The 26,057-nt window shown below is 42.7% G+C and overlaps 1 protein-coding gene across 3 annotated transcripts in view; it reads right to left on the bottom strand.

Moving 5' to 3' along the window:
* Window positions 1–26,057, bottom strand: part of DIAPH2 (diaphanous related formin 2) — a 1,637,420-nt gene that overhangs the window by 831,300 nt on the left and 780,063 nt on the right. The gene's annotated exons all lie outside the window — the stretch shown is intronic.

Raw genomic sequence — 26,057 nt, 5'->3', positions numbered from 1 at the left:
CCCTTCCCCGGTTGACACAAAATGGTTTTATAATGACTTTACCCATTATGGGTATCTAACCCTATACAGCGCAGCTAACCCAATGCACTCATGTATGCAATACTGCCTTGGCCAGGTTGGCCCATGTTACTTGTTGTACCGTATGTATGCCTACTATGCCTGCCCTTTTCTCTGTTTTCTTCTCCTTTCAATAAAGTTTGTTTTTCGATAAAAAAAAAAAAAAAGCAGCATAAAGTTACTCAGAGGGAGTACCATAATCAAGTACTCAAAGATAAAGTAGATTTGAATGCAAACCAACATGGTACACTATTTGCAATAAACACAATCAGCATTCTGTTAACTAAAGCAGTGGTCGCCTAATGCGGCCCTATTTTTTTGTCTTTTTCTGGCCCGTGGGACACTATTCCTCCCTCTGACATCAACAACGTGGGATTATTCCTCCCACTGACATCAATGATGGAGCGTAAATTCTTCCTCTTGCACTAAAGATGAGGCACTATTTCTTCCGCTTACACCAATGATGGAGCCCTAACCCTCCCATTGACACCAACCATGGGGCACTATTCCACCCACTGACACCAACAATGGGGCACTATTCCACCCACTGACACCAACAATGGGGCACTATTCCACCCACTGACACCAACAATGGGACACTATTCCTCTAACTGACATCAATGATGGGGTCACTAATCCTTCCACTAATACCAATGATTGTGAACTATTCCTCTTCCACCTAACCACAGGGGTGCTATGAAATTCTTTTACTCCACTGACCATCAACCCTGAGCCATTATCTACTCCCACTGCCCACAGCCCCCCCCAAAGACTGAATGACAGTAAACTGGCCCTTTGTCTAGAAACTAGAGGAACTGATTTAAAATAGAAGAAAATGGTGAGGCCCCAAATAATTTAAGGGGCCCCATCAGACTTTGCTACAGTCCTGAACAGAATCATTTGATGATAGGCTGCAGTGCTGTTCAGAGTTTCTCAGCGGAACCTGCTACACTAGCCAAGTTTTGTGGACTTTTGACCATCACACCTATATGAGCTTGTCGGAAAGCCCATTCCAAAACCGTGGCCATAAATATGGCGTTGCCCCATCTTTGCATATATAAGAACCTCCACTCTTCTGGAGAGTGTTGGTGGTTCATTAAGCTCATTCAACCAAAAGAGCATATATGAGGCAAGATACTAAGGTTGGATGAGAAGACCTAGCTCATAATCATTATTCCAATTCATCCTAAAAGTTTTATAGGGTAGCTGTCTGTGCAGGCTACTCAAGTTCCTTCACACCAAACTCAGCAAACCATGTCTTTATGGTGCTGACCTTGTACAGAGGGGCACAGTTACACTGGAACAAAAGAAGGCTTCCCCCAATTGTTGTCAAAAGGTTGGAAGAGCACAATCGTCTAGAATGTCAGTACGGCCAATCCGTCTTGATATCAGATGCGCTATTTGAGTTCCTCCACACTAAACTCATCAAACCATACTTTATGGTGCTGGCTTTATGCACAGGGGCACAGTCATGCTAAACAGAGAACGCCCATTAATTTACAGGAATTTCCTTTCATTTCCTGTTTGGCTATGGGTCAGGAAGTGAAGGTAAAACTCTCCCCCAATGGGACACAGATGACAAAAATAAAACTTACAGGGGTTATAACCCTACCCTGCTCTATTCATAATGAAAAAAAAAAAAAAGGTTTTGTCCTACTCCTACTTTAATACATGACATGATGCCATTGCTGAAGTCCGTCCATTAAGTCTGCTGCCAAACCTGCAGCACCCATGGATATAAAGTCCTTTACAGTGTACAGCAGTGGTTCTCAACCCTGTCCTCAATTACCCCCAACAGGCCATGTTTTGGGAATTTCTCTTAGATAAAATAGCTGTCCAAAATACCTAGCCATCGAGTCTGATTTAAAGCACCTATGCAAGATAAAGGAATACCTGCAAACATGACTTTTTGGGGGTACTTGAGGACAGGGTTGAGAACCACTGGTGTACAGGACCCGCTGGGATCTACAGTCCACCCCGAAGACACCAGTTCTGGAAATCTGCCATTATGGACTATTCCCTGTGCAGGTATGCTGGGGCAGCTACAAAAGCCTGAGTTCGAGCTTAGGTTAAGAAATAACTGTTATATTGACCTCTGTCATGCTCAGGTTACTCAAGTAAAAGTGTTGACCCTTTGCCTGGTCTGAAGTTACCAAAGAGGTGTAATGCAAGTAATTGGCAAACATAGCCTACAGCTTGAGTCAGTTGAAACAAACTGGGGTATGAAGACAGCAGTAGAGTTAATGTGGCGCGGAAAACGTGGTAGGTGGGGTAGCCTCTTGCAGAAGGAGTTTTCTTTTCCCATAGCAACAGCACCTCAGCCTGTGGACAGGTATGGAAGGGGAAGAGGTAAGTGAAGTGTACACATGGAGTCAGTACTAGGTGCACTCGAGAACCCTATTCCATGAATGGGAGAGAAGTAGGGGAGATATGCTGGACAGGTAGAGTGGGCATCGGCTCAGCGTGTCCCTCCTAACTGCAACAAGTGACAGTAGTGATGTACATCTACATCAACAGAGTCAACTACAGTTCAGCCATCTCTTCAAGTGCAAATGGTGTCTTTCAGTAAGAGGTCTACATTAAGGTTGAGCTATCCCTGAAGGCGACCTCTGTCTTGTCTCAGGGTATTGGTAAAAAGGCACGGTAAAGGTACTCTATGCATAAGGCAGTGACCCTATCCAATGTGCCTAGCATAGTTTAGCACTGACCCCCGAAGGAGCTGCTCATTTTATTGGGCTTACCATTACCTTTTTCACCTCATGTATGTCTAGGGGTTTCCCGAGGTTGATGGCCCAAGAACTGTAGAAACTGAGACAGATCCGCTTAAGGGATTTTTATTTGCAAAGAAGTAGTAGACAAAACACAGTCTCTCAATTAGGGTTAGAGGGTTTTAGGTAGAACGTTCAGGTACTCTTGGAACTTAGTCAAATAGAAAGTCTCTCACTTTAGAAATCCAGAGAATAGCCATTCACAACTGGATCTCCACCCTTATCGGATAGACCTCCTCTCACCAAGCCTAGCAGCCGATAGAGCAGTGTTTCCAACAGTTCGCGTTTTCCATTACTTTGCACAGGTGATTTGATCAGTTTCACTGCCTTAGTAATTACCACAGCCAATTCATCTGAGGGAAATCCTGAAAACATGACCTGTTAGGGCGCCTTGAGGACTGTAGTTGAGAAACACTGCGATAGAGTGCTCAGATAAAGAAAAGTCTCTGCCACAGACTTGTTGTAGAACACTTGAGAAAAAGTCTGTCACATACTTGTTGTAGAAAACTTTAAACTGAAGGATGTCGACAACGGAGAGAGCCCTCATACCATACCAGTATCTTGCAGCCAGTCCGGCATTACCATACCAGTGTAGATTCGCTTAATTTCTTTCAAATAAGCCTCCAGGTTCTTTCTGGGAAGCCAGCCTTCCGCATGGCCTTCTCCCGAAGAGTCCTCCCCTGGTTGCTCTTTCAGTTGCTGGGCCTCTCCCCAACTGAGACGGCACCAGACCACCTACGAATCCTCCTTCCAGTTACTTTGCCTCGGGCTAGCCAGCCCCGAGACTCAGAATTGGATGGATCCGCACCCCAGGCCATGAGAGCCCTGGGGGCTGGTCAGGAGGACCAGGACCAAACAGCCAGAAAGCACTTCTGGACCGGAAACCCCGAAGCACGTGACGTCAGTACCTTAAGTACCTTCTCCCAGAGTGCACAGCAGGACGACCCGCCCACTAAGTTGATTCTGAGAAAGATAGTACCCAATGCACCCAGCTAAACTGCATTCTCACACCTGCCAGAGATGACAGCGCCACCTATAGCCAAGCAGAACACAGTGCAATCCAGCCAGACTGGTACCGAGACCACAATTTAGTATAATTGAACCCAAAACCAAACTGCGGTTCCAGGAATGTTAAATGAGAAAAAACACATAGCGCATGCTCTTCAGGCGCTGGCGCTACAATAGCATAGAAGAACCCACCCTGGGATAGGCCTTTACTTGGCACCCAACAAAGAGGGGGAAGTACCACCAGCCTACAACCCCAGCAAAACTGAAACAAGGCGTTGGGGTACAAATAAGTCCCAGACCTATATATTGCGGTGGGGTTCAATTGAATTTAAAGTGACTGCCTTGTCTCTACGCCCCACAAACCCCACCGCCTCGTCCTTGAAACTCCTTGTATTCCTCCTTGCTCTTTTTGTTGCATTCCTTTGGTTAATTACCCATCCTGGGTGCGATTAGAGGCCGTTCTGCTGTCAGGAACACATGCTTCTACCTGTAAAATTCTCCCATTTAAATCAGGACTCCAAATTTACCATCTGCCTGGCTTCGGCTAAATGAGACGATGTTTTGTGTTCTTTATTTTTTTTGGGGGGGGGATGTTTTTGTGCATATTGTATAACATTAACAAGGTCAGAAAATGATACTTTAATGGAAGATAGGAGAGCGGGGGAGGGATGGATTTGCTAAATAATAGGCTTTCTGCAGGCTCATTCTGCTTAAATACTTCACAGTCTGAAGAGAGGAACAGACATTAGCAGCAGCCATCTACTCCTGGAAAAATAGGCTTTATTTTTTAGTGAATATTAAGATGATATTGATTCAATGGAAGGTTGAAAAACGCCATCAAAAGAGAAGCTTTTTATTTTGTTATTTTTTTCTATTCTCATTATTTTTATATGCTGGAATTTTTTTTCAGTATGTGTTGATGTCGATCTAAAAACTTTAAATGGATGAAATTTCATTTGCTAAAGCACCGTGTACAGTTGCTACACTCGTTTTTTTTTTTGTTTTTTTTGTTTTTTTTACTTTTCTTTTTATCCGGGATGGAAAAATGTGTTTAGTTTTGGACTCGTTCGTTAACCACTTCAGTTCTGGAAGGCACAGCGCTATTTTAACTGGTAATTGCACAGTCATGCAACACTGTACCTAAACACAATTTATATACAATTTTTTTTTCAGACAAATAGAGCTTTATTTTGATGATATTTGATCACCGCTGGGGTTTTTATTTTATTTATATTTTATTTTAATTTTTTTTGCGATATAAAAGAAAAAATACCAAAAATATAGAAAAAAAAAACCACAATATTATTTACTTTCTGCTATAAAACATATCCTAAAAAAAATAATTAAAAATAAAATGTCTTCATAAATTCAGGCCAAGATGTATTCTGCTACATGTCTTTTAAAAAAATCCCAATGAGTGCATATTGATTGTATTGCGCAAAAGTTATAGTGTCTACAAACTATGGAATATATGCTGGAATTTTTCTTTTCCTTTTTTTTTTTTATTACTAGTAACGGCGGCGATCAGCAACTTATAACAGGGCTATGATAGTGTGGCGGACAATCTGAGACTAACTGATTCTGGGGGGGAACTGACTAACTGACATCACCAGTGACACTAATAGAGTGATCATAATATGCACTGTCACTGTACTAATGACACTGGGCAGGAAGGGGTTAAGTGTGTGCCACAGGCTTCATGTACACAAGCAGCTCCTAAGCTCGAGTTTAGGAGCTTTTTGCATTTTTTTGCCAAAGCGCCTAAACTCAACTCTATAAAAGCCTATGTGTCCATGTACGCATAAGGCTTTTTAGCAAAGTTTAGGAGCTGCCATTTAGGTGAGCTTCAACCTTCCTCTCCTGAAAGCAGAAGAATTGTTCACCTCTGGTCACCACGCTTGCTCACTTTCTGACCAACATTTTCTCTGTATACTCACTCTCTGACCTTGTCACCATACCTACTCACTCCGACCTCTGGTGACCCTGCAGACTCCTTCTGTGATCCCTATTCACCATCTTTGCTCGCTTTCTGACAACTCTGCTTCCTCACTCTCTGACCACTGTTTTCACCGTATTATAACTCTCTGTCCTTGTCACCATACCTACTCACACTTTGACCCCTGGCCACCCTGTCTTCTCCTTCTATGACCTCTGGCCACTACACTAGATCACTTTCTGACCACCATTTTCTCTGTATACTCACTTTCTGACCTTGTTACCATACCTACTCACTCTGACCTCTGGTCACCCGGCCTACTCCTTCTGTGACCCGTTTACCACCCTTGCTTACTCTATGGCCACCTTCTGTGACCCCTGTTCACCATCCTTGTTTACTCTCTAACAACACTGCTTGCTTACTCTAAGACCTTGTCACCATATCTACTCACTCTGACCTCTGGTGACCATGCCTACTCTTTCTATGACCTCTGGCCACCACACTAGATCACTTTCTGACCACCATTTTCTCTGTATACTCACTCTCTGACTTTGTCACCATACCTACCGTATATACTCGAGTATAGGCCGACCCGAATATAAGCCGAGGCCCCCAATTTACCCCCCAAAAAACTGGCAAACTTATTGACTCGTGTATAAGCCGAGGGTGAGACATGCCTGTCCATCCCTGTGTGTGTGTCCGTCCATCCCTGTGTGTCCGTCCATCCCTGTGTGTCCGTCCATCCCTGTGTGTCCGTCCATCCATCCCTGTGTGTGTGTGTGTCCATCCATCCATCCATCCCTGTGTGTGTGTGTGTCCATCCATCCATCCATCCCTGTGTGTGTGTGTGTCCATCCATCCATCCATCCCTGTGTGTGTGTGTGTCCATCCATCCATCCATCCCTGTGTGTGTGTGTGTCCATCCATCCATCCATCCCTGTGTGTGTGTGTCTCCATCCATCCATCCATCCCTGTGTGTGTGTGTCTCCATCCATCCATCCCTGTGTGTGTGTGTCTCCATCCATCCATCCATCCCTGTGTGTGTGTGTCCATGTGTGTGTGTGTGTGTGTGTGTGTGTGTGTGTGTGTGTGTCCAGCCTACCTGTGTCAAGAAGCCTGTGTCCCGAGCCTACGTCCCGTGCCGTGCCTTGCCTCCTTGCCTCCGTCCCGTGCCGTGCCTTGCCTCCGTCCCGTGTCGTGCCTTGCCTCCGTCCCGTCCCGTGCCGTGCCTTGCCTTGCCTCCGTCCCGTGCCTTGCCAGGATCGCCGCTCTTCGTCGGCGCCTCGGCGGCCATTCTAAAATTCAAAAGCCGCGCCTCCGCCTTCGCCTGTGATAGGCGGAACACTGAATTTCCCAGCAGCCTGTGTTCCGCCTATCACGGACATCGTCTCATCCTCGTCCGTAGTACGAGGATGAGACGATGTCCGTGATAGGCGGAACACAGGCTGCTGGGAAATTCAGTGTTCCGCCTATCACAGGCGAAGGCGGAGGCGGAGGCGCGGCGTTTGAAGGGTAGAATGTCCGCTGTCTGTCTGCTCGACACGCTGATCGAGCAGGCAGACAGCGATGACTCGAGTATAAGCCGAGGGGGGCACTTTCAGCCTCAAAAAAGAGGCTGAAAATCTCGGCTTATACTCGAGTATATACGGTACTCACTCTGACCCCTGATCACCTTGCCTACTCCTTATTTGACCCCTGGCCACCACACTAGATCACTTTCTGACCACCATTTTCTCTGTATACTCACTCTCTGACTTTGTCACCATACCTACTCACTCTGACCTCTGGTGACCCTGCCGACTCCTTCTGTAACCCCTGTTTCCCACCTTTGCTATACCTAATCACTCTCTGACCACTGTTTTCTCCATATTATCACTCTCTGACCTTGTCACCATACCTACTCACACTCTGACCCCTGGTCATCCAGCCTACTCCTTCTTTGACCTCTGGCCATTACACTAGATCACTTTCTGACCACCATTTCCTCTGTATACTCACTCTCTGACCTGGTCACCAAACCTATGCTCTTTGACCTCTGGTGTCCCTGCCTACTCCTTCTGTGACCCCTGTTCACCACCTTTGCTCACTCTCTGACAACTCTACTTCCTCACTCTCTGACCACTGTTTTTGCCATATTATCACTCTCTGACCTTGTCACCATGCCTACTCCCACTCTGACCCCTGGTCACCCAGCCTACTCCTTCTATGACCTCTGGTCACCACACTTGCTCACTTTCTGATCACCATTTTCTCTCTATACACAGTTTCTGACCTTTTCAACATAGCTACTCATCTGTCATCTGGTTAACCGGCTTACTCTCTGACAACTCTGCTTGCTCACTCTCTGACCTTGTCCCGTCTTTAATATTGATTGGACCCTGGGCAAAACTTTTCTTGGGCCCCCCCCATGCAGTTTCGCTCTCCACCTGCTCTGAGACATACAATAATTAGCAGTTAGACTCAAAATCAGTTTAGTGAATCAGATCAGGCAGCTATTGTGATTGGTTGCCAGAGGTTAGTGTATCATTACTGCTCACTGACTGGTTGCTAGAGGTTACAGCATGGCTCACTAATTAGTTTCTAGAGGTTACAACATATGATTTCTGCTTGTTGATTGGTTGCTAGAGATTACTGTGGATATGACCTCAGGGGGGCATGCTATATATATCAATGCTGCTAGCCGCTGATATTTACATATGAATGCCGGTAATTTACATGTAAACACAGGGTCTGCAGGTGAGTCATCTGTACACAATAGGGCAGAGCTCGGTAGCATTAGTAGCAGCATTTCACACTGAGATATTGGGACACAGCACAGGACTAAAACCTCAAGGGACGAGGGAATTTAAACCAGAATAGTTGGCAAGTATGAGGTAGCTGCTTTGGGCCCCACAACAATGACAGGGCCCAGGGCAGCTGCCCCTTTTGCCCTGCCTTAAAAACGGCCCTGCCTTGTCCCCATACCTACTCACACTCTGACCTCTGGCCACTCCTTTTGTGACCTCTGGTCATCACGCTCACTCACTCTCTGACCTTTAGTAGCCTCGCTTGCTGGATGGGATTTTAACTGAGAACCCCAGTGCTGCAAGGCAGAAAAGCAATCCACTAAGCCTCTGTGCTGCAACTTTTAACAAAGACTTTATTACAACACAGCAATAGCTTTACTTCCCCCCCTCCCCCCAACAAATCCTGATGTAAGATCATCATCCGCCCTCAGTTTTTTTTTATTTTTCCACGGAAGCCCCCTTGACGCGCCCCACTGACATTCAATCAGAGATTTCACTTTTATTCCACAAACAGCATAGACATTGATTTTATTGATTGCCAGACAAAACCACAACCAAACCATGTTAATCTTTAAATACCAAACAATTTACTGTCTCCCTCCTTCCATGCCGACACAATTTATTAGGATTTTAGACTTCTTAATGCAAAGTAAAAAAAAAAAAATAATAATAAAAAAAAAAAATTGCTCTCACTATGATAGGAGAGGAATAAAAAAAAAAAAACTGGTGCCCTTCCCGGCTTCCTATTAAAGATTTATTGTATTAATGGTATGACTCATGTGGATGTGTTCAGTCTGAGCCGGCACACAATTAAATATGCAACGGACAAAAGTGACTCCCTCTGGTTAACTAACTGAATGACAGGCACTAGAGCCACGCTGAGTCCGTGCTTGTCGTCAGCCAAAAGGTAACGCAAGGAATTAATTTGCCTCCGACGTCTCCATAAATCCGTACAGATTATCTGTTGCATCTAAACACACGTGCCTTGTACTACAAGACGCACAGCACGCCCGGCATAGAGCGTCCTACTCATCTGATAATAGGAAGTGTACGCACTTTCTGCAAATATAACCCCCCTTTAGGCTTAAACTGCAGGAAAATAATATAAAAGATGAAATGAACAAAACTAGCTTTGACTGCAATATGTATCTACAATCCGAAGATTTCCCATGCAGTATTTTTTCTTCCACTAGATTTCCTTGGTTTGATGGCCAGTATCATCTCGGGTCCTCCCGGACTAACCCCAAGCTTGTGACTGGACAGTGAAAAGAGAAGTAGCGCAATAATGAGCTCATCTCTCTGTGGTTATAAAAGATAAGATTTACAAAACCAGCTTTGCCTAACAATATTTATCCTTACTATTGAGGTTTCCCCTTCAGTATTTGTTTCTGGCTGCAAGATGTCCCCGGTCTGATAAGCAACATTACATATGAGCTCAGGTCATCCCAGGCCGACCCCCAAGCTTATGACTGGACAGTGAAAGGAGGAGCAGCAAAATATACAATTTGCAAAACCACCTTTGCCTACAACATTCATCTTTTAATATTGAGGTTTCCCCTTCAGTATTTGTTTCTGGCTGCAAGATGTCCCCGGTCTGATAAGCAACATTACATATGAGCTCAGGTCATCCCAGGCCGACCCCCAAGCTTATGACTGGACAGTGAAAGGTGGAGCAGCAAAATATACAATTTGCAAAACCAGCTTTGCCTACAACATTCATCTTTTAATATTGAGGTTTCCCCTTCAGTATTTGTTTCTGGCTTCTAGATGTCCTCAGTCTGATGGGCAACATTACATATGAGCTCAGGTTATCCCGGGACGATCCACAAGCTTGTGACTGGACAGTGAAAGGAGGAGGAGCAAAAGATACAATTTGCAAAACCAGCTTTGCCTACAACATTCATCTTTTCATATTGAGGTTTCCCCTTCTGTATTTATTTTCTGGCCGCTAGATGTCCTCAGTCTGATGGACAACATTACATATGAGCTCAGGTCATCCCGGTCATCCAGGTCATCATTACAAAACCAGCTTTAGTTGCAATATTCATCTTCAATCAGATGATTTCCCATGCTTTACTTGCTTCTACTACTAGATGTCCTCAGTCTGATGGCCAACATCACTTATGAGCTCAGGTCATCCCAGACCAACCTCCAGCTGGTGACTCTAAAGTGAAAAGAGAAGCAGCACAGTGATGAGCTCATCTCCCTGTCGTTCTGCGTTCTCGGCCTATCAGCATGCTTCTCGTCAGCACATGAACGGACCGACCCTCATTGGCATGGAGTAGAAGATGCTGCAGGGACTGGTCTAGCAGTACAGCAGAGAATTGGGTGAGCAAATAATCTTTTCTATGTCTCCTAGACCTACATGAGTAATTAACCCTTGCAGTGCTGGCACTGCCTCACTGCAAAGGATATTTTTTAAATCTCCCAGAGATTGCCAGTAGGCTGATCAAACACATAAGTTAAGCATCTGGAAAAAGAACAACCGATATTCTTTAAACAAGAACTCCAGCCAAAAAAATCAGTCTGATGGCCAACATCACCTATGACCGCAGGTCGTCCCGGACTAACCTCAAGCTTGTGACTAGACAGTGAAAGGAGAAGCAGCACAGTGATGAACTAATCTCTTTTTCTCTCTGCTCTCTCCTCCTATCAGCAAGCTTCTTGTCAGCACATGAACAGATTAACCCCTGATTGGCATGGAGTAGAATGTGCTGTGAGGACTGGTTTAACGGTATAGCAGAGGATTGGGTAAGTAAACAATCATTTTCAGGGGCGGACTGACCATTCGGCAATTCGGGCACTGCCCGTGGGCCCGGAGCCACTAGGGGGCCCCATCAGGGTTGCCAGCCTCAGTAAAACCAGGGACAGTATGTAAAAATCTGTGTTTTTTTTTTACATCTCTCTCTGAAATGTCCCTTACCGACATCCTTTTGGTCTAAAAATCCTGAGATTATAGCTGCCCCACCTCTCCAGTACCTTCTCAGCCAATAGAAACATGTCTGTGTATACTGTGTGATTGTATACTGTGTGTGTGTGTGTTTGTGTATACCGTGGGGCCCCATAACCTCCTATTGTCAGGGGCCCCCATAATCTCCTATTGCCCGGGGGCTCCATGAGTTGTCAATTCACCCCTGATCGTTTCTATGTCCCCCACACCTAAATGAGTAATTTGATCCTTGCATGCTCCACTGCAAAGAATAATTTTTAAGTCTCCCAGAGCTTGCCTTTAGGCTGATCACATGCATCCTTTAATCATCTGGAAAAGAACTACAAATATTATTTAAACAAGAACTCCAGCCCAAAACAACAAGATGTCCTCAGTCTGTTGGCCAGCATCAACTATGGGCTCAGGTCATCCCGGACTAACCCCAAGCTTGTGACTGGACAGTGAAAGGAGAAGCAGCACGGTGATGAGCTCATCTCTCTTTCTTTCTGCTCTCTCCTCCTATCAGCATGCCTCTTGTCAGCAAATAAACAGATTGCCCCCTGATTGTCATGCACTGTGAGGAATGGTCTAGCAGTACAGCAGTATTTTTTTTTTATGTCCCCTAGACCCAATTAACCCTTCACTACCGGCACTGTCACACTTCAAGGGATCCTTTTTAAGTCTCCCAGAGCTTTGCTTAGAGCTGATCACATGCATCCTTTAAACATCTGGAAGATAAATTCAGATTTCCTTTAACCACATGCCGACTAGCGCACGCCGATATACATCAGCAGAATGGCACGGACAGACAAATAGACGAGGGGTACGTCCCTTTAAATTTGCCGCCCTGCCATTGCGTGCGTGCGCCGGTCGGGACCTCCGTGACTCCGATCACGGGTCCCGAGGACTCAATCACCGCAGGGATACCCACAATCGTCTCATGGGGAGGAAGAACGGGGAGATGCTAATCTAAACAAGCATCTCCCCGTTCTGCCTAGTGACGGTGTCACTGATCTCTGCTCCCTGTGATTGGAGCAGAGATCAGTGATGTGTAAAACACAGCAACGCCCCCCCACAGTTAGAAACACTCCCCAGGGCTCACTTAACCCCTACACTGCCACCTAGTGGTTAATCCCTTCACTGCCAGTGTCATTTACACAGGAATCAGTGCATTTATATAGCAGTGATTGTTGTATAAATGACAATGGTCCCAAAAACATGTCAAAAATGTCCAATGTGTCCGCCATAATGTCGCAGTCATGATAAAAATTGCTGATCGACGCCATTACTAGAAAAAAAAAATATTAATAAAAATGCCCTAAAACTATCCCCTATTATGTAAACGCTATAACTTTTGCGGAAACCAATCAATAATCGCTTATTGCAATTTTTTTACCAAAAATATGTAGAAGAATACGTATCGGTCTAAACTGAGGAAAAAAATATTTTTTTTATATATTTTTGGGGAATATTTATTATAGCAAAATGTAAAAAATAATGTTTTTTTTTTCAAAAGTGTCGCTCTTTTTTTGTTTATAGCGCAAAAAATGAAAACCGCAGGGGTGATCAAATACCACCAAAAGAAAGCTCTATTTGTGGGGAAAAAAAGGACGTTGACTTTTGGGAGCCACGTCGCACGACCGCGCAATTGTCAGTTAAAGCGTCGCAGTGCCGAATCGCAAAAAATGCTCCGTTCTTTGGCCTGCAAAATGGTCCGGGGCTTAAGTGGTTAAAGATCTCCAGTCAAAAACAACAAAATAACATTACAGAGCCAATTAACAATATTCACCTTCAATCCAGAGACATCCCTCACAGTACTTGTTTCTGTCCCTAGGTGTCCTCAGTCTGATGGCAAGCATCATTCGACCCACTGTCCCTGAGCCAAATATTGTCCTGGAGCTGCCCTGATCTTTTGTGGCCTTTTTGCCATCTGCCTGCAATTCATCGATGGCTGCATGGTATTTCTCAGAGCAGGTTTTCTAATGGTGACAACAGTGGACCGTGTCTGTGCAATGTACACTGGCACAGCCTATTGCAGTCTCCATCAAAAGCCAATGTGACAGTTTGGGAGACCAACTGGGAGACAGAAGCAGAGCTTTGTCCGGATTGTGACAACGCAGGGCCACGCTTATGTAATGTTTGTTGCAACAGCTGCTTGCAGTTTCCATGAAAAGATCATGTGACAGGGTGACAACGTAGAAGCAGAATTGGGAGAAAGGGACACGGCGTTGTCACCCTATAACAGGAAGTGTCCTTTTAAAAAAAAATCCCCTCAACCTCCTGAGTGCTGCCCCCCTGGACTAATACTTATTTTCCTCCTCCAATTTTGCTGGAAAGTCTGAGCGGAGTTGGCCAGAGCCCAATAGTGTTGACTGCTGGATGGAAGAGAAATGTATCTGTCCAGTCGGGTAGCAATCAAGGGATAAGGGCACATTGATTAAACTACAGTGGTTCTTAATTGCTGGGCTGTGACCTCACTCCTGCCTGGCGATGACTTCCTGTTTGCCATGACAGCTACCACTGCCACCCCAGACTTGGAGTGGCGTGCTGGAGGATTAGAGGATCCTCCTTTGGGCCCTTGCCTGTTGTGTCACTGAAAAAGCAAGAATACTACAATTAAAGTTTTTTTTTTTTTTTTTAAATAAAAGAACCTTGGCTGGAACTACCCCATAGACCAGGGATATGCAATTAGAAGACTTCCAGCTGTTGCAGAACTACAAGTCCCATGAGGCAAGACTCTGGCAGCCAGAAGCATGACACCCAGAGGCAGATCATGATGGGACTTGTAGTTTTGCAACAGTTGGAGGTCCGCAGATTGCATATCCCTGCCATAGACAGTAGAATCTGCACCCAACGGGTCTAAAACTGTTTTGGTGCTGCTGTAGCACAGAAAGACATTGGAAGAGGCACTGGTGGGCCCTTATATGAGTGAGACAATGGCTCCTGTTCTTAGGTAAGTTAAGTTCCAGTAACTACTCCAATGATTGTGGTTGCCAACTATCCCACCGATACCAATGATTTGAACGGCCCGTCTTCCCTGGTTGCTATTATCCCAACGACACCAATGCTTTGGGGAGCTATTCTTCCCTCATGTTAAATACCCCACTGGCACCAATGAATTGGGGGGGATACTCTTTTCTGGTGGCCATTATACTACTGACACCAATGATTTGAGGGGTATTCTTCCCTGGTGGCCATTATCCCACTGACACCAATGTTCTGGGGGCTACTCTTGCCTGGTGGCCACTATCCCACTGACATCAATAATTTGGGGGGGGGGGGGGGGGGTTGTGTCGACTCTTCCCTGGTGGCCATGATCATACTGGCACCAATGATTTGGGGGACTAATCTTTCCTGGTGGCCATTATCGTACTGATACCAATGATTTGGGGAGCCATTCTTCCCTGGTGGCCATTATCCCACTGACACCAATGTTTTGGGGGCTACTCTTGCCTGGTGGCCACTATTCCACTGCCATAAATATTTGGGGGGGGGGTCTAATCTTCCCTGGTGGCCGCTGTCACTTTGACACCAATGATTTGGGGAGATATTCTTTCCTGGAGACCACTATGCCATTGAAATTAATAATTTGGGTGGTTACTCTTCCCTGGTGGCCACTATCTCACTGACATTAATGATTTGGGGGATACCCTGCCCTTTTTGGGGAGGGATGTTCTTTCCTGGTGGCCTCTGTCCAACTAACACCAATTTTTGGGGGTCTACTGTAGCTTGATGGCCCCATTCCTTTTGACATCAATAATTTGGGAGGGGGGGGTTACTCTTCCCTGGTGGCCACTATCCCACCGACATCAATGATTTGGGAGGTACTCTTCCCTGGTTGCCATTATCCTACTGACACCAATGATTTGGGGGGCCATTCTTTCCTGCGGGCCATTTTCCCAATGACACCAAGAATTTGGGGCTCTATGCTTTCCTTGTGGCCACTATTCCGCTGACACCAATTATTTTTGGGAGCTATTCTTTCCTGGGTGGCCATTATACCACTGACACCAATGATTTGGAGAGCTATTCTTCCATGGAGGCCACTATTCCCATGACATCAATGATTTGGGAACAAATATCTAAATGGTGGTCACACAACTACTAATGATTTAGGGGGGTATTCTTCCAATGGGGGGGGGGGACTATCCAATGGACACCTATGACTGGGGGCTATTAATACATTTTAAACACATATTCTTCATTCTGATACTTTAAATGCATGGATTTTTATATTGTTGGAGCATGGAATTGTAGAGGATGACATTTGGGATCAAATGTCACACGCATTGTAAATTTAGTTTTTGACCTCAGGACAATAAAGGTTCTGAGGGTTAATTATTGTAGGTAGGCCTAACACCAGTCTGGCCAGGATGAGTTTAGAAGTTCTGCCTGGTCATGTGAACGGTGAGGTGCACATGACAGGCTAGAACCTAGTCTGGTTGGATGTTTTGGTATCCGCCCTCTCGGAGCCAATCAGCGGGAGTGCCGGGGACCGCTTAGGAGTCTGGGAGGGGGTACTTAAACAGGTGTGGGTGACGTGTTCAGGGTTCCGGAGTTATTCGTGAGACCCGTGTGGTCTGTTCTGGTTCCAGGACTGGGGTAGCCCCGCGAGGGGTCCCGGTCATGGGGTGTTCAGTATCCAGCAACATGTTCCTGTCAGTGGCCCCTGATAGACCTGTCTGGTCTGGGGTAGGGATCCATCCGTTCCCGAGTCTCGGAACCGGCTGGTCCGAGGCGCTGTAACTGAGGGAGGATTCAAGTGTCCGGGTGTGCTCTCGGCTTGGAGGGAAACCACAGCTCATGGAAGTGACCGGGGGAGGACTCTTCGGAGGAGAGCCAGCAAGTGGCATCCTGAGAAGTGCCTGGTTACTGAGTTGGGAAGGACATTGACGAGTCCACACTATTCCAGTACCACAAAGGAAGCGGGAAACGTTCCAGGTATGGTTGCAAAAAGGTTCCTGTATATTCTCAGTTTATTGTTCAAGTTTTGAGTCAACGTGCTGACTGCCATGATCTCTGGCTAGAGATCTGTTCAGTCTTGAAGTACCCAGCTGCGAATGGCTACTCTCTGGGTGGAAATAGAGACTGTGTTAAACCTGCAGTTCAAGGTGCCTGAGTTCTTCACCCGTGCCCTCTGTTCCCTAAGAGACTGTGTTTTGTAAAATTTCTACTGCAAAATAAAACCTTTTTGAAAGGACTTCATCTGTGTCAGTGTACAAGTCGTTGGGTATCAACCCTGGGAACCGGAGACGCGGAGGAGCAGGCCAGGAGAAGGTAATTGGTAAGCCCAACAAATCAAGGCCACACAGCAAAGGTTGTGGCCGCTACAGAATGTTTTTGAAAGAATTTACAGTGCTCTGGTCTTGCCAAAATTGAGAACTCTTGGATGGAAGGACAATTGAGAACTCTTTGATTGAAGGACAATTGAGAACCCTTGGATTGAAGGACAATGGAGAACCCTTGGATTGAAGGACAATTAAGAACCCTTGGATTGAAGGACAATGGAGAACCCTTGGATTGAAGGACAATGGAGAACCCTTGGATTGAAGGACAATTAAGAACCCTTGGATTGAAGGACAATGGAGAACCCTTGGATTGAAGGACAATGGAGAACCCTTGGATTGAAGGACAATGGAGAACCCTTGGATTGAAGGACAATAGAGAACCCTTGGATTGAAGGACAATTGAGAACCCTTGGATTGAAGGACAATTGTACAAAGGTCCTTTAACCCACCAATTCAGGCTGTGGGAGGACACCTAAGCAGAATTTTACATTCAACAATGACAGCATTTTTTTTTGTTCTTCACCTACACAATACAGTGCAGTAGCCTTGGTGCTTTTGTACTCCTGTAAAACAATAAAACGTTAGACACCAGAATAGCCCTTCAAAGCAAAATAAAAAAATGTCACTCTCAGTTAAACTTTTTGTTCTTTTAAACTTTGCCTCCATTGTCTGGCTACCGCCGGTGAACAATCTCACCTACACGTAGGTGTCAACTTGAGCGTTCTCAGACATTTTTCCTTGTTCCCATTTTATATTTTTATATCAAATCTTGAGACATGAAATTTCTGCTCTTCAAAGTAATTCTTTCTTATTTTATTTTTTTTACAGCTTCTCAACTGCTCTTAAAAGTGTGATTAAGTGTTAAGATTAAGAATTTAATCACAGCGCTTGGGTGAGGGATGCATGCTGGCTTTTTCCATTTGATAAAAGAAGCAAAATACTTAAAATGCGGCTGAATGAAAAAAAAAGAAAAAAGAAAAAACTTTAAAAGAAGGAAAAAATGCTACAAAATGACTGAAAAGTGTTTTGTAACTTCTGAGCATTTTTAATGTTTTTCACAGCATCACAGTTATTTCTGTTTTTTTTTTTTTCTTTTAACTTACTAATTTGAATGTACATGAATCATAAATAAATATAAATGTTTGTTTGCTTTGTTCTGCAGTCCTCTAAAAGTATTCTTTTTTAAAATATTCTACAAACTAAAAAGGAAAAAATACTATCCACTCCAGAAGATTCTACCCACTTTATAACCCGGCCATTAACTGGTGATTGCACGGTCATGCAATGCTGTGCCCAAATAAAATTGATATAATTTTTTTCACGCAAACAGAGCTTTTCTTTGGTGGTATTTGATCACCACTGGGTATATATATATATATATATATATATATATATATATATTTTTTTTTTTGAGTATATATATATATATATATATATATTCCACTTACTGCTATAAAACAATATATATATATATATATATATATATATATATATATATATATATATATATATATATAGATATATATATTTTTGAGTGTATATATATATATATATATATATTCCACTTACTGCTATAAAACAAGATATATATATATATATATATATATATATATATAAATATATAGATAGATAGATAGATAGATAGATAGATAGATGTAGATAGATACCCATGCCTTTCTCTGCAGCCTCAGCTGCACTGGACAGGGAATACATGGGAAGTGCTCTGTGCTGAGCGTCTTCATGTTAATACATAAACTGAAGCATAGTAAACACAATTTACTATGCTTTGGTTATGAATAGGCACAGTGAGTGAGTGTGTTCACCGTGTTCATTTAGAAAAGGAAGAGGCCAGTAAATGACATATTTACTACCTCCTTCTCTCATTCTCCATCCTGAAATATCCCCTGCAGCAGCCAGTGGGAGAGGAAAGGAGGGAAGCCAGCAGCATTGCGGGGCAGGGAGGTCGACAAGGGGGGATGCCTGGGCAGAAAGGGGAATTGGCACATAGTAGTTAGGCACACCCCCTGCGCACGCCTATGGGGACTATTATATTGCGGTAGGCAATCTGACACTAACTGATACTGGAGGTGAACTGACTAACTGACATCACCCGCAACACTAATACAGTGATCAGCCCTAATTAGTGGGAATGCTTCAGCAGTCCCACTATTGTTATTTGTTTTTTTTATTTATTAATCATCATCTTTTAAATTTTATTATTCTGTACGTTTTTTGGTCTGTGGAACTTCTGCATACTTTCAGCTATTAAAGCCATTCAACTTTTAAAACGTTCAGCTCTTTCAGCTGATGTGTGCTCTTCTTCAATTATTTTTTCTACTATTTATACTTTTTAAAATATTAAGCTTTTTAACACTTTTTTTTAACATTGAAGTTAATGAGAGCATGCTTAAAATCCGTAAAATCTTCTTCGGCTGCCAAAAGTTTCAGATCATTTATAATTTCACCTCCAGACGCCAAACTTTAAAATGTTCACAAAATATTCAGCTATCTGGCTATATCCTTTCAGTTTGATATCTTTTACAGTTTTTATGAAAAAGCTGTTTAAGTTTAGTGATAATTTCAGAAAAATTTTCCGCCCCCCCCCCCACTGTCTTCTAGGAGACACACGGGTCCCAGGTGACAGCAGGGACCAGTGGGATCACGCAGCGCGGGTCGCACATGCGCAGTAGGGAACCTGATTCCCTTACCGAAGATGGCGGCGCCTCCATCCGAGAGCCGAGGGATGGGCCAGCTTCGGGTGCCGACATCGCGGGCACCCTGGACAGGGAAGTGTCCTTATTTTAAAAGTCAGCAACTGCAGTATTTGTAGCTGCTGACTTAAAAAAAAATAAGTGGTACTCCGCTTTAACCCTCTCAAAATGTAACCACTCTTCAAGAAATACAGCCCTGAAGAAGGAGGAGGCAATTCCCCCGAAAAGTGTTGGCTCTACTTGTTTATTTTTATCTCTAATAAATAACTATAAAATTCATCAAGTGAGACTTTTCTCTTTTTGGACATGGGGCGCTCCTCTTCAATCACCCAAATAAATGTACACTGTCATTGTACTAATGACACCGGCTGGGAAGGGGTCAATATCTAGGGCAATTAATGGGGTTAAATGTGTGGCCAACAATGTTTATCGAGTGTACAGTGTGCTGCTTTTACTATGCAATGCGCCAGAGAAAAAATAAAAAAAATAAATGGAACATAAATAAATGGAACATTGCTGCTGTCTGTAGAGAGCTCTGTGTTTTTGACCAACACATAGCTCTATTTTGTCACTCGCTTAGCCAATCAGCGGGGCGCCAGCTATAAATCATTGGGCAGGGCTTGCGCTGCAGCGTAAGACAGCACAGTCTTTCCGGAAGAAAGCCACCAATGTACAGGTACGTGATTGTGCTTGTACGAGCCGACCTGTTGCGGCGAGTCGCAGACAGTTAAAATGATAAAAGTTAGGATTATTCCTAAAAAAAAAAAAAAAAAAAAAAAAAGATACCGCTACTGTATATCGTGACAAGTCTGCAATTTACTTACGGAGATGTGTAAACTTAATGGCAGGTCAACTTTAAAATACAAGCATACACTTTCTACTTCTCATCTGTAGAAAGCAGGACGCAATAAACAATAGGAGAAGGAAAGCGACGGCGAATGCTCAAAGGGGCAAACGCATTCGTGAAATAACCTCTGCAATAACCAGGAAAAGTTAGGAAACAGTAAACTGTTTAAAATGACAAAAGAAAAAATGGAAAATAGATGGGGACCCGATTCCCTTTAATGTTAAAAGACTAACAGCAACGGCCGTTCCACCCCCCCCCCTCCCCGCCGAGCGCGCGCGGCACGCAGCTTATTTATCAGCAGAAAACAGCGCACTTATGTCCATTACGATCCTCAAATCCGTCCAAGTAATGGAAACGCGCATCAGTTATTGAAAACAGCCAATTACTGGGCATAAAGCAGGGCAGAGAGTAATAAGATACAGATAGTGCAGCTACATAAAGCACTTTGTGAATTCCACATGCTGCGCACAAGACAAAGTAATTGATTTTCTTTTCTTTTTTTTCCCATCTAAGATGAAACAAGTTATCACTAAAATATAGTCCATTGCTGTCAGTTTGACAATTTAATTACCTTCATCTATCTGATTCCTTTTCATTCTGAACTGGAAAAAAAAAATGGTGAAGCTTGGCAACAGGAAAAGTAAACTGGACTAAAGCCGCAAGTGTTTGCCCAGAGGGAAGGAACTTTTTGGAAAAACGTGAGGCTGTGGCATTCTCCGGAGGAACAAAAAAACAACTTCCATTGTAACGTCCTCAAGGGGAAGTAACGTTAGGATTTTAAGTTTTATTTATTTTTTTATTTCTATTTATTTATTTTTTTATTTGATTTTTGAGTTGAAAAGTTTATTTAATAAATTACAGCTGTATAGTGTGAGATTAAATTCAGACCAGATTCAATAAAATGGCTTTGGATGTAATCACACACCATACAATTAAGTCTAAAGAAAGGGCGGCCTTTCCCCAAAACAGGTTGTCTGTCTTTTATTCAATAAACTTTAAAATCAGCATGAAACTAGTTGATCATTTGTATCGTAGGCTCTTCATTACTCTTTCATTACTATGAAAATGAAATATCTGTTGCGTGGTCCATTCACTGTCACTGACTGACCACAACTGGTTCACTATTTACCATGCCTTCATTGTAGAGTAACATCCTCAAACGGGAAGTAACTTTAGGATTTTTACGTTTTGTTTATTTTTTATTTCTATTTATGTATTTTTCTATTTGATTTTGGATTTTAAAAGTTTATTGAGTAAATTACAGCCGTATAGTGTGAGATTAAATCCAGACCAGATTCAATAAAATGGTTTTGGATGTAATCACACACCTTACAATTAAAGTGGAAGTAAACCCTCCTATTGTTTTCAGTCAAGGAAGCTGCCATCTTGGCCTCTAATAATTCTTCAACTGCCATAATGCTGCACATGTGATCAGTTATGACATCAGCCATTGGATGGTTTGAAAGTTTGGTTGAGAGCACAACCAATGTGAAAGGTAGCATTTCCGGCATGCCGGGAATGTAAATGTTTTTTGAAACTGGGTTTACTCCCGCTTTAAGTCTAAAAAAAGGGCAGCCCTTCCCCGAAACATATTGTCTGTCTTTTATTCAATAAACTTTAAAATCAGCTTGAAACTAGTTTATTTGTATCAGAGGCTTTTCACATTACTCATGAAAATGAAATATCTGTTAAGTGGTCCATTGACTGCCATTGATTGACCACAACTGCGTCACCTTTTACCGTGCCTTCATTGTAGAGTAACGTCCTCAAATGGTCAGTAACTTTAGGATTTTAAAGTTTTATTTTATTTTTTATTAATAAGTATTTTTTATTTGATTTTCTATTTGAAAAGTTTATTGAGTAAATTACAGCCGTATAGTGTGAGATTAAATCCAGACCAGATTCAATAAAATGGTTTTGGATGTAATCACACACCTTACAATTAAGTCTAAAGAAAGGGTGGCCTTTCCCCGAAACGTAAACTGGAATGAAGCCGCAAGTGTCTGCCCAGAGGGGAAGGAACTTTTGGAAAAACGTGAGGCTGTGGCATTCTCCGGAGGAAAGAAAAAACAACTTCCATTGTAACGTCCTCAAAGGGAAAGTAACTTTAGGATTTTTACATTTTTTTTTTTATTTCTATTTATTTATTTGATTTTATTTTTGATTTGAAAAGTTTATTGAATAAATTAAAGCCGTATAGTGTGAGATTAAATCCAGACCAGATTCAATAAAATGGCTTTGGATGTAATCACACACCATACAATTATGTTTGCAGAAAGGGCGGCCCTTCCCCGAAACATGTTGTCTGTCTTTTATTCCATAAACTTTAAAATCAGCTTGAAACTAGTTGATCATTTGTATCGGAGGCTCTTCACATTACTCATGAAAATGAAATATCTGTTGGGTAGTCCATTCACTGTCATTGATTGACCACAACTGGGTCACCTTTTACCGTGCCTTCATTGTAGAGCAACATCCTCAAAGGGGAAGTAACTTTAGGATTAATCAAAGACTAACTTGGATTGCTCCAGCACTACCATATGCCTACTATGTTTGGGAAATACAAGGGCTGTACCAACAGTGGCGTTCTTCTTGGAAACTACTTCCATCACAGTGTTTTCACAAGTAAACGTTAGGAACGCCTGGTACAAATGATCAAGTAACTTTCAATTTTATTTTATTTTACATTTATTTTTACATATTTATTTAATTTGGTTTGAAAAGTTTATTGAGTAAATTACAACCAGGGCTTAACCCCATGGTGTGAGATTAAATCCAGACCAGATTCAATAAACTGTCGTTGGATGTAATCACACACCATACAATTAGATATGAAGAAAGGATGACCCTTCCCCGAAACATGTTGTCTGTCTTTTATTCAATAAAACTTTAAAATAAGCTTAAAACTAGTCGATCATTTGTATTAGAGGCTCTTCACATTACTCATGAAAATGAAATATCTGTTAAGCGGTCCATTGACTGCCAATGATTGACCACAACTGGGTCACCATTTACCATGCCTTCATTGTAGAGTGAAGTCCTCAAAGGGGAAGTAACTTTAGGATTTTTAAGTTTTATTTTTTTATTAATATTTATTATTTATTTGATTTTTTTTTTATTTAAAAAGTTTATTGAGTAAATTAAAGCTGTATAGTGTGAGATTAAATCCAGACCAGATTCAATAAAATGGCTTTGTATGTAATCACACACCATACAATTAGGTGTGAAGAAAGGGCGGCCCTTCCCCAAAACATGTTGTCTGTCTTTTATTCAATAAACTTTAATATCAGCTTGAAACTAGTTGATAGTTTGTATTGGAGGCTCTTCACATTACTCATGAAAATTAAATATCTGTTGGGTGGTCCATTCACTGTCATTGATTGACCACAACTGGGTCACCTTTTACTGTGCCTTCATTGTAGAGTAACGTCCTCAAAGGGAAAGTCACTTTAGGATTAATCAAAGGCTGACTTGGATTGCTCTAACGCTACCATATGCCTACTAAGTTTGGGAAATACAAGGGCTGTACCAACAGTGGCGTTCTTCTGGGCAAAGGGAAACTACTTCCATCAGGGTGTTTTCACGAGTAAACGTTAGGAGCGCCTGGTGCACATGATCAAGTAACTTTCGATTTATTTATTTTTTACATTTATTTTTACATATTTATTTAATTTGGTTTGAAAAGTTTATTGAGTAAATTACAACCAGGGCTTAACCCCATGGTGTGAGATTAAATCCAGACCAGATTCAATAAAATGTCTTTGGATGATAATCACACACCATACAATTAAGTCTAAAGAAAGGGTGGCCCTTCCCCGAAACACGTTGTCTGTCTTTTATTCAATAAACTTTATAATAAGCTTAAAACTAGCCGATTATTTATATTGGAGACTCTTCACATTACTCATGAAAATAAAATATCTGTTGAGTGGTCAATGGTCAATCAAACGCTAACTTGGATTGCTCCAGCACTACTATGCGCCTACTGAGTTCGGTAAATACAAGTGCTGCACCAAGTGGCATTCTACGGAGGAAATAGGAACGACTTCCATCGAGGTGTTTTTATTAGTAAAATTGAGGAGGTCTTGGTACAATTGGTCAAGCAACTTTTAATTGTATTATTTATTTATTATATTTTTTATTTATTTAATTTGGTTTGAAAAATCTATTGAGTAAATTACAGCCAAGGCTTAACCGTATGCTGTGAGATTAAATCCAAACCAAACTCAATACAATGGCTGTAGATTTAATCACACACCATACAATTAAGTGTGAAGAAGGGAAGGCCTTTCCCCGAAACATGTTTTCTGTATTTTACTCAATAAACTTTTAAAATCAACTTGAAACTAGTTGACCATTTGTACTGGACACTCATAACTTTACTCATGCAAAGGGAATGACTGTTGGGTGGTCCATTGACTGCCATTGATTGACCACAACTAGGTCATCTTTTACTGTGCCTCAATTGTAGAGTAAAGTCCTCAAATGAGAAGTAACTTTAGGATTAATCAAATGCTAACTTGAATTGGTCTAGTGCTACCATATGCCTACTAAAATACAAAAGCTGTACCAAGAGTAATGAAAAAATGGGCAAAACTTTTTTTTTATGTAAACAAAATAATGACTGTTTACACACAGACACCAACTCCCTGTTGCAAAAATATGAATGAGCTATATATGAGGGTAAAGATGGCTTCAGCTCCTGTTCTCTGCCTGTGGAGGACTCCTCAGACACCGTTCATCCTTTTTGAGGCATAATTGTAGATGCCCCTAGTTAAACCCCCGAAAAAAGGAAAAAAAAATTCACTTAAAAAAATAAAAATAAAAAATAAAGACTGTGCAAAAAATGACGGTACACAAATAATAAAATGGCAGTACACAAATAATGAATCAATATTTTTTTTTTAAAAATAGATACAAATAAAGCTGCCCAAATAATGTGTCTATGGGAATGTTTGACCATTCTTCCAGAAGCGTATTTGGGAGGTCAGGCACTGATGTTGGACGAGAAGGCCTGGCTCGCTGTCTCCACTCTAATTCATCCCAAAGGTGTTCTATTGGGTTGAGGTCAGGACAGTGAAGTTCCTCCACCCCAAACTCGCTCATCCAGGTCTTAATGGACCTTGCTTTGTACACTGGTCCAAATCATTTGGTGATGGGGGGGATTATGGTGTGGGGTTGTTTTTCAGGGGTTGGGCTTGGCCCCTTAGATCCAGTGAAGGGAACTCTTAAGTCCAAGACATTTTGGACAATTTCATTGCTCCCAACTTTGTGGGAACAGTTTGGGGAAGGCCCCTTCCTGTTCCAACATGACTGCGCACCAGTGAACAAAGCAAGGTCCATAAAGACATGGATGAGCGAGTTTGGGGAGGAGAAACTTGACTGGCTTGATCTCAACTCGATTAATTCATCTCACAGGTGTTCTATTGGGTTGAGGTCAGGACTCTGTGCAGACCAGTCAAGTTCCACCACCCCAAACGCACTCATCCATGTCTTTATAGACCTTGCTTTGTGCCCTACTGCTCAGTCATGTTGAAACAGGAAGGGGCCATCCCCAAACTGATCCCAACCCAATAGAACACCTTGGCCATGAATTAGAGCGGAGACTGCAAGCCAGGCCTTCTCGTCCCCATCAGTGCCTTACCTCACAAATGCGCTTCTGGAAGAATGGTCAAAAATTCCTGTAGACACACTCCCTAAACCTTACAGACAGCTTTCCCAGAAGAG

The sequence above is a fragment of the Lithobates pipiens genome, unplaced genomic scaffold (assembly GCF_037356315.1).
Source record: "Lithobates pipiens isolate NorthernLeopardFrog02 unplaced genomic scaffold, aLitPip1_a1.2 Scaffold_1, whole genome shotgun sequence".
Taxonomy (NCBI): domain Eukaryota; kingdom Metazoa; phylum Chordata; class Amphibia; order Anura; family Ranidae; genus Lithobates; species Lithobates pipiens.
This window is presented reverse-complemented; position numbering and strand designations above follow the sequence as displayed.